Here is a 7,662-nt window from a genome sequence, read left to right on the forward strand (position 1 = left end):
AAAAGGACTGATAATCGAGTGGATGCTACCATCACTAGACTAGACCTGATAGATAAGAGAATGGAAGGGGTCCAAAGATAGGATATGAAGGAAAGAAAAAAATAGAGGACCTCAAACACCAGCTGGATATGCTAAATGAGGAAATAAAGAAATATAAGGATGAATTCCAAGAAGCATGAAGAAAATCAGAAAAGGACGAGAAAAGGGAATTTGACAGAGGGATGGAAACCATATACAAAAGAGTAGTAGAAATGCAATCCTAACTCATTAGAAGCTCTCCAGAATAGAGTCTGTGATGTGAAGGATAGAAACAAAGATGTGGAAGACAAAACAGAAGAAACAGTTCAAGAGTTCAAAAATTTCTGTGAACAGAACATGAGGGAATTGTGGGACACCCTTAAATGTCCTAACATTCAGATCATGGGAATACCAGAGGGGAAGAAATTCAAACCAAAGGCATGGAGAACTTATTTTAAAAAATTATCAAAGAAAACTTTGCTGCTCTCTCAAAAGAAAGTCCCATCAGGATAGACGATAACAGAACTCCAAACAGATTGGACCAAAGGAGAAACTCTCCAAGACATATTGTCATTAAGACTCTAAACATTGCCATCAAAGAGAAAATCCTAAAAGCAGATAGGGAAAAATATGAACACAAAAACAAACCTACAGAAAGTATTTCAGGGAATTCTCCACACATAAGAATCAAATAATCACATCAAGTGCATACAAGAAGTAGATCACAATAACCAAACTCAGAGAAGGCACATAAAACTCCAAAGTCCATGAAAACACCAAACAACATAAACCAACCCAATATGGCAGGGATCAAATTAAACCTAACAGTCATCAACCTAAATATCAGTGACTCTACTGCTGAAGACACCATATGCTGTTGGCACATAACGTGGAGTGACAATACTGGAAGCTGGAAGAGAGTCAGTGCCCAGACAGTTAGTGAGTCTAGTGCTTGAAGGTGCTACATGAGTGACTGGGGGGGAAATGAGAAGTATCTGTCCAAGCAATGCTGGTCTCACTTACTTAGCAGCAAACAACCTGACATGATGTTCACACAAGTGCAATAGTGGCACACAACCATGGTGGGAAATAAACTGCTCTTGATTTGGCTAACTGATCTGCTCAGTGGAATGGAACACATAGCTGGAGCTGGGAAACAAGTCAGAACCATATTCAACAATGAGCCTGCTCTCTATTGTCAAGCGCCCACCAATTGTGGGCTACAAGTAGGCCTACACCTATTAAACTCTCTCTAAAAAATAATAGTTATCCCATTTATCTTGTGCTAAGTTTACTCTCCATCTGAGAATCTGCCTCTGTTTTTCAGACAGATGCAGATCCTAAGGAGAGAAACACCTTATCATACCTTAAAAGGGCCCCAGCTGAAACTAAGTAAAATTGGGGAAACAGAAGGCGAGCGCCGGGAGGGTCGGAGTGACGCCTGCACCGGCCGGGTTCTCGTGCGCTAACTTGCTCTGGGGAACCGGCACCATGGCGTCGGGCTGCAAGATTGGCCCGTCCATCCTCAACAGCAACCTGGCCAACCTAGGGGCCGAGTGTGTCTGGATGCTAGACTCGGGGGCCGATTCTCTGCACCTGGATGTAATGGACAGGCATTTTGTTCCCAACATCACCTTTGGTCACCCTGTGGTAGAAAGCCTCTGAAAGCAGCTAGGCCAGGACCCTTTCTTTGACATGCATATGATGGTGTCCAGGCCAGAACAGTGGGTAAAGCCAATGGCTGTAGCAGGAGCCAATCAGTATACCTTCCATCTGGAAGCTACTGAGAACCCAGGGGCTTTGATTAAAGACATCCGGGAGAATGGGAAGAAGGTTGGTCTTGCCATTAAACCAGGAACTACAGTTGAATATTTGGCACCATGGGCTAATCAAATAGATATGGCCTTGGTTATGACAGTAGAACCTGGGTTTGGAGGACAGACATTCATGGAAGATATGATGCCAAAGGCAGGAGCTAACATGATTGTGTCTGGCAGTGCCATTATGAGGAGTGAAGACCCTAGAGCTGTGATCAACTTGTTAAGGAATGTTTGCTCAGAAGCTGCTCAGAAGCGTTCCCTTGATCGATGAGCACAGGGAACCCGGTATTTCTGTTCATGAACCTTCTTTTGGCTGGAACAGAGGAATACTGACTAACAAATCATCTTCCAGTCAAGGCAAAGTTGCTTCTCTGAGAAACTATCCATTCCAGTGATTGGATTTCATTGTGCAGAATGTTTCAGGAGGGTAGAAATTGGGGTGTATAACTACATTTTAGTGGTGCAACTTAAAGATTAGTATGATAAAATACTGTTTATACTGGGAGAATTGATTTTTGTAAAGAGTGAAAATATGGCTGTGTTAAGGTTACAAACAGAAATTTGTTTTAATGCCATTAGCAGGCAAATTCACTATTATGAAAAAAAAATTGTCTTTTTAAAAACAATGTCCTGTTTCCTACCTTTATTCTAAAAAAACAAAGGACATTCTTGTGTTTTTTCCTGTTTCATACTTTTTGTGATTTGTTTATATATTTGACAATATGAGTGAAGTAGAACTAAAAATAGAAGCTTGGCTGGGATGCATCTGAAACATTCATTTCTTCAATTTTTACTTTATACTTGATTTACTAAAAACTATGAAAACAATATGAAGCCCAGGCTTTCTAAAAATGTAAGCATGGATTTTTATCAAGGGTTTTCTTTGTTAAAGCATTCTACTCAGTGACTTCTCTCTTTCCTGGTCCTGACTGTCACCTACTATTCTTAGGAACATAAAATAATGCTGTTGCATTAGTGTGAGCACATAGGAAAAATAACATCTCATTCAGAACTTCCATTATATTGACTACCACTCTGTCCCTTTCTAGCTGTTTGACCTTAATAAGTCACCCAACACTTTTAGGCAATCAACTTATTTATATGTAGAATGGAGCCTAGAAAGTTGTGCTGAGGGTTAGAAGAGGCAACATGATAAGTGGAAAGCCTACAGTACTATCTCAGACTTTCGAGGACCACAGTGTGGCTAACGTTATGCAAATCTTTGTTTTCTGAACTAGAAAATACTTCACCTAATCTTATTAACCCTGCACAATATCCTTGTCAGTGGTTAAGGCAGGTGATTTTGTCCCATTTTAAAAACAAAGTGAAACTCAACAATCAGGTGGGACATGGAAAGGATGCAATAAGGCATAGATTTCTATTACAGAATACTGTTAGTTTAACCATAAACAGAAAAATGACATTTCTTTTATTTAACTTTGCCTTATTTTCAGACTAACATATACCCTATAACCTGTAGCAAAATCAGAGTAAGCTTCTGGAACTATGGATTTTCACCCTAAGGACCTACTTTATTCCAAGAAAGACAAGGTAGGCTAAGAGATGACAGAATGTAGAGTCAGTCCTTACATTAAGTATTTATACTGTGTTCCCAATTATACAGGAAGTAAAATATGTATCAACTATAGGAAATACAGCCTGTATCACTAAATTTGTTCAAGCTACTCTGAATTATGAGAAATAAAGTTGATAGAACCTACTTGGGTTGTTTGCTACCCTACAAGATACAATGTGATATTTGTTTATTTTAGCTTAGGAAAGATTTTTGCCATGAATAGTAGTATTTAATCAAATCACAATATACAAGGCATATAGAAATAACTTTAAAAAAAACTTACATAGAAGATTATAATATTAGGCATGACAAAGATTTGAATTTATTTGCCAGGAAAACTTGAATTTGTCTGGCTTCATTTTTCTTTAAAAATAAATGTACAGAAAAGCAATTAAAAAAAATTGGGGAAACATACATGAGTGCTGTTTTCCTGGCAAACTGGGTACCAACACAATGGTGGAGAAGATAGACACAGAGAACAACCAACCCCTACCAAACAAAATATCTAAGAGACACAAAGGATCTCAAGATCTCAACACTGAAGCAAACATAAAATGAACCCAACATGGCTCAGGGAAATTTGCAGAAGAGGGGGCAGAAAGAAGGTCAGAGCCATACTGATGGCTAACCCCACATTGCACGACCACATACCCCAACAAGGAGGGTCCCTGCGGAGTGGTGAAGGACAGGGAGGAGGCTAACAATGGTACCAACTTGACTGTACTGAGTAAAAATATAAAAAGTAAATAAAATAAAATAATGCATGTGATTAGATCAGGCCCAGATAACCCCATATAATGTCACCAACATAAAGCCCTTTAATCAGATTGTCCATGTCCTTTGTACCACATCACATTCTTAGGGAATAAGGTATGGACTGCTTTGAGGAGACAGAGGGAGATGCATTTTTATGCCTAGCACAAACACTGCGGTAGTAGTTTCAAGTGAGAGACAAGAAACATTAGATCAATGTGATCACAGTAGAAACAAATAGACAAATTTACCATATATTTTGATGGCATAATCAATGGTATAGGTGATTATCAGTTATATGTTAGGATGGTGGCTACAAGAGGAGGGAATTGGGCTGGAGAGATGGCTTAGCGGTTAAGCACTTACCTGTGAAACCTAAGGACCCCAGTTCAAGGCTTGGTTCCCCAGGACCCACATTAGCCAGATGCACAAGGGGGCACATGCATCTGGAGTTCATTTGCAGTGGCTGGAAGCCCTGGCGTGCCCGTTCTTAATCTCTCTCTCTCTCTCTCTCTCTCTCTCTCTCTCTCTCTCTCTCTTTCTCTCTGTCTCTTTCTCTCTCTCTGTCACTCTCAAATAAATAAATAAATAATGAGCAAAAACATTTTAGAAAAAAAAAAGAGGAGGGAATTAAGCATGGATGTACAAGTAGTAGAGTGTAAAATCCTTAGATTATCTGCCCTGGAGTAGAGCATCTGGGTCATATCATTGCTCGCTTTACAATTTTTTGAGAAATCTCTGCACTTATTTCCAGAGTGGCTGCACCAGTTTACTGTCCCACCAACAGTGAATAGGGTCCCTCTTTCTCCATTCCCTTGCAAGCAATTGTTCTTATTTGCTTGATTCCAGTCATTCTAACCAAACTAAGATGGAATCACAATGTAATTCTAATTTGTACTTCTCTGATGGCTTAGGATTTTGAACACTTTTTAAAATATTTGTGGACCATTGGTACTACTTCTTTTGAGAACTCTCCATTCAGTTCCACAGCCCACATTTTGACTGGGTTGTTCACTGTCTTGATGTTGTTTATAGTTCTTTGTATGTTATAGATATACTCTGTCAGATATGTAGTTGGCAAAGATTGTTCCCTCATGCTATAAATCACCTCCTAACTCAGTTGATAGTTTCCTTTGTTGTACAGTAGCTTTTTTTTTAATTATTTATTTATTTATTTGAGAGCGACAGACACAGAGAGAAAGACAGATAGAGGGAGAGAGAGAGAATGGGCGCACCAGGGCTTCCAGCCTCTGCAAACGAACTCCAGACGTGTGCGCCCCCTTGTGCATCTGGCTAACGTGGGACCTGGGGAACTGAGCCTCAAACCGGGGTCCTTAGGCTTCACAGGCAAGTGCTTAATCGCTAAGCCATCTCTCCAGCCCTACAGTAGCTTTTTACTTTCATGATGTCTCATTTGTTAATTGCTTTATTTCCCAGACAATCAAAGTCCTATTCAGAAAGTCCTTCTCTATGTCTGTATCTTGGATTGAACTCCCTACTTTTCCCTCTAGTTGTTTCAAAAGTGAAAGCTTCATGCTGAGGTCCTTGATCCACTTGGAATTGATTTTTGTGTAGGGAGATAGTTCTAGTTTCATTCTTCTGAAAGTAGATATCCTATTTTTCCTGTACCATTTTTGAAGATACTATATTTTCTCCAATGAGCATCTTTGTCACCTTAGTCAAAAATCAGATAGCTGTAGTTACCTAGTCTCATCTCTGGATTCTCTATAAAATTCTGCTGGTCTGTCTGGCGTTTTGTGCCAGAGCCATGCTGTCTTTATCATTATGGCTCCATAATATAATTTGAAAGCAAGCATGATGATACCTCTATAGCATTGTTTTTACTGAGGACTTTTTTTTTTTGTTATCCAGTGTCCTTTTTGCTTCCATATGAATTTTAAGACTTTTTAAAATATGTCTGTGAAGAATGGTATTGGATTTTGATTTGGATTACATTAAATATGCATATTGCTTTTTTAGGATGGCCATTTTTACATTTTCTAATCCATAATGACGGGACATCTTTCCATCTTCTGGTGTCATCCTCAATTTCTTTCTTCAATATTTCAAAGTTTTCATTATAGAGGTTTTTCACTTCCTTGGTTAGGGTTATTCCAAGAAATTAAATTTTTGTGATTACTGTGAATAGGACTGTTGCCCTGATTTCCTTCTCAGTGTGTTTATCATTGGTATGTAAGAAGGTTACTAGTTTTGTGTGGTAATTTTGTTTTTTTCTCAATTTTTTTAAACATTTTCCATGATTATAAAAAAATATCCCATGGTAATACCATACCTCTCCCCTTTTTCCCCTTGGAAATTCCATTCTCCATCATATCCCCTCCCCATCTCAATCAGTCTCTCTTTTATTTTGATGTCATGATCTTTCCCTCCTCTTTTGATGGTCTTATGTAGGTAGTGTCAGGCACTATTAGGTCATGGATATCAAGGCCATTTTATGTCTGGAGGGAGCATGTTGTAAGGAGTACTACCCTTCCTTTGGCTCTTACGTTCTTTCCATCACCTCTTCCGCATTAGACCGAGGCTTGGAAGGTGTGATCAAGATGTTACTCGGTACTCTAGTCACTTCTTTCCAGCACCATGATACCTTCTGAGTCATCCCAAGGTCACTGCCATCTGAAAAGAGAAGATTCTCTACCCAAAGTGAGAGTAGCATTAATATAAGGGTATGAATATTAAGAGAAGTGCTTACTGGAAGTTAAAAAGGAGACATAATGGGAAGAGAAAGGAAGGGAGGAGGGTACTTAATAGGTTGATATTGTATATATGTAAGTACAATGATTGTTAGGGGGAAGTAATATGATGGAGAATGGAATTTCAAAGGAGAAAGTGTAGGGGGGAGGGAGGGACTTAACATGGGATTTTTTTATAATCATGGAAAATGCTAATAAAAATTTAAAAAATAAAATTTAAAAAAGAGAAGTGCTTACTGGGAAGTTTGATAAGCATAGTATATACATTTAGCCAGACAGCAGCAAACGTTACACCCCTGGGGCTCATGACTACCCGTTTTAAGTTTTCAGTATCAGGGATGTATTTCTTTATTATTTCTTCCCATCTGCTGATTTCGGGTTTGCCTTGTTCTTCCTTTTCCCGGGCTTTAAGGTGAAGCATTAGGTTATTTACTTGCGACCTTTCTAATTTCTTAATATAGGCACTTAAAGCTACAAATTTACCTCTTAGGACTGCCTTCATTGTGTCCCAGAGACTTTGGTATGTTGTGTTCTCATTATCATTTGACTCTATAAATTTTTTGACTTCCCTCCTGATTTCTTTTTTTTTTTATTTATTTGAGAGCGATAGACACAGAGAGAAAGACAGATAGAGGGAGAGAGAGAGAATGGGCACGCCAGGGCTTCCAGCCTCTGCAAACGAACTCCAGACGCGTGCGCCCCCTTGCGCATCTGGCTAACGTGGGACCTGGGGAACCGAGCCTCGAACCGGGGTCCTTAGGCTTCACAGGCAAGCGCTTAACCG

General features: G+C 39.3%; 1 pseudogene; it reads left to right on the forward strand.

Moving 5' to 3' along the window:
- The first annotated feature begins 1,493 nt into the window (after positions 1–1,493).
- On the forward strand, positions 1,494–2,109 carry LOC101612649 (annotated as a pseudogene).
- Positions 2,110–7,662: the final 5,553 nt, after the last annotated feature.

This window comes from Jaculus jaculus, chromosome 10 (genome assembly GCF_020740685.1).
Source record: "Jaculus jaculus isolate mJacJac1 chromosome 10, mJacJac1.mat.Y.cur, whole genome shotgun sequence".
In the NCBI taxonomy this organism is placed as follows: Eukaryota; Metazoa; Chordata; class Mammalia; order Rodentia; family Dipodidae; genus Jaculus; species Jaculus jaculus.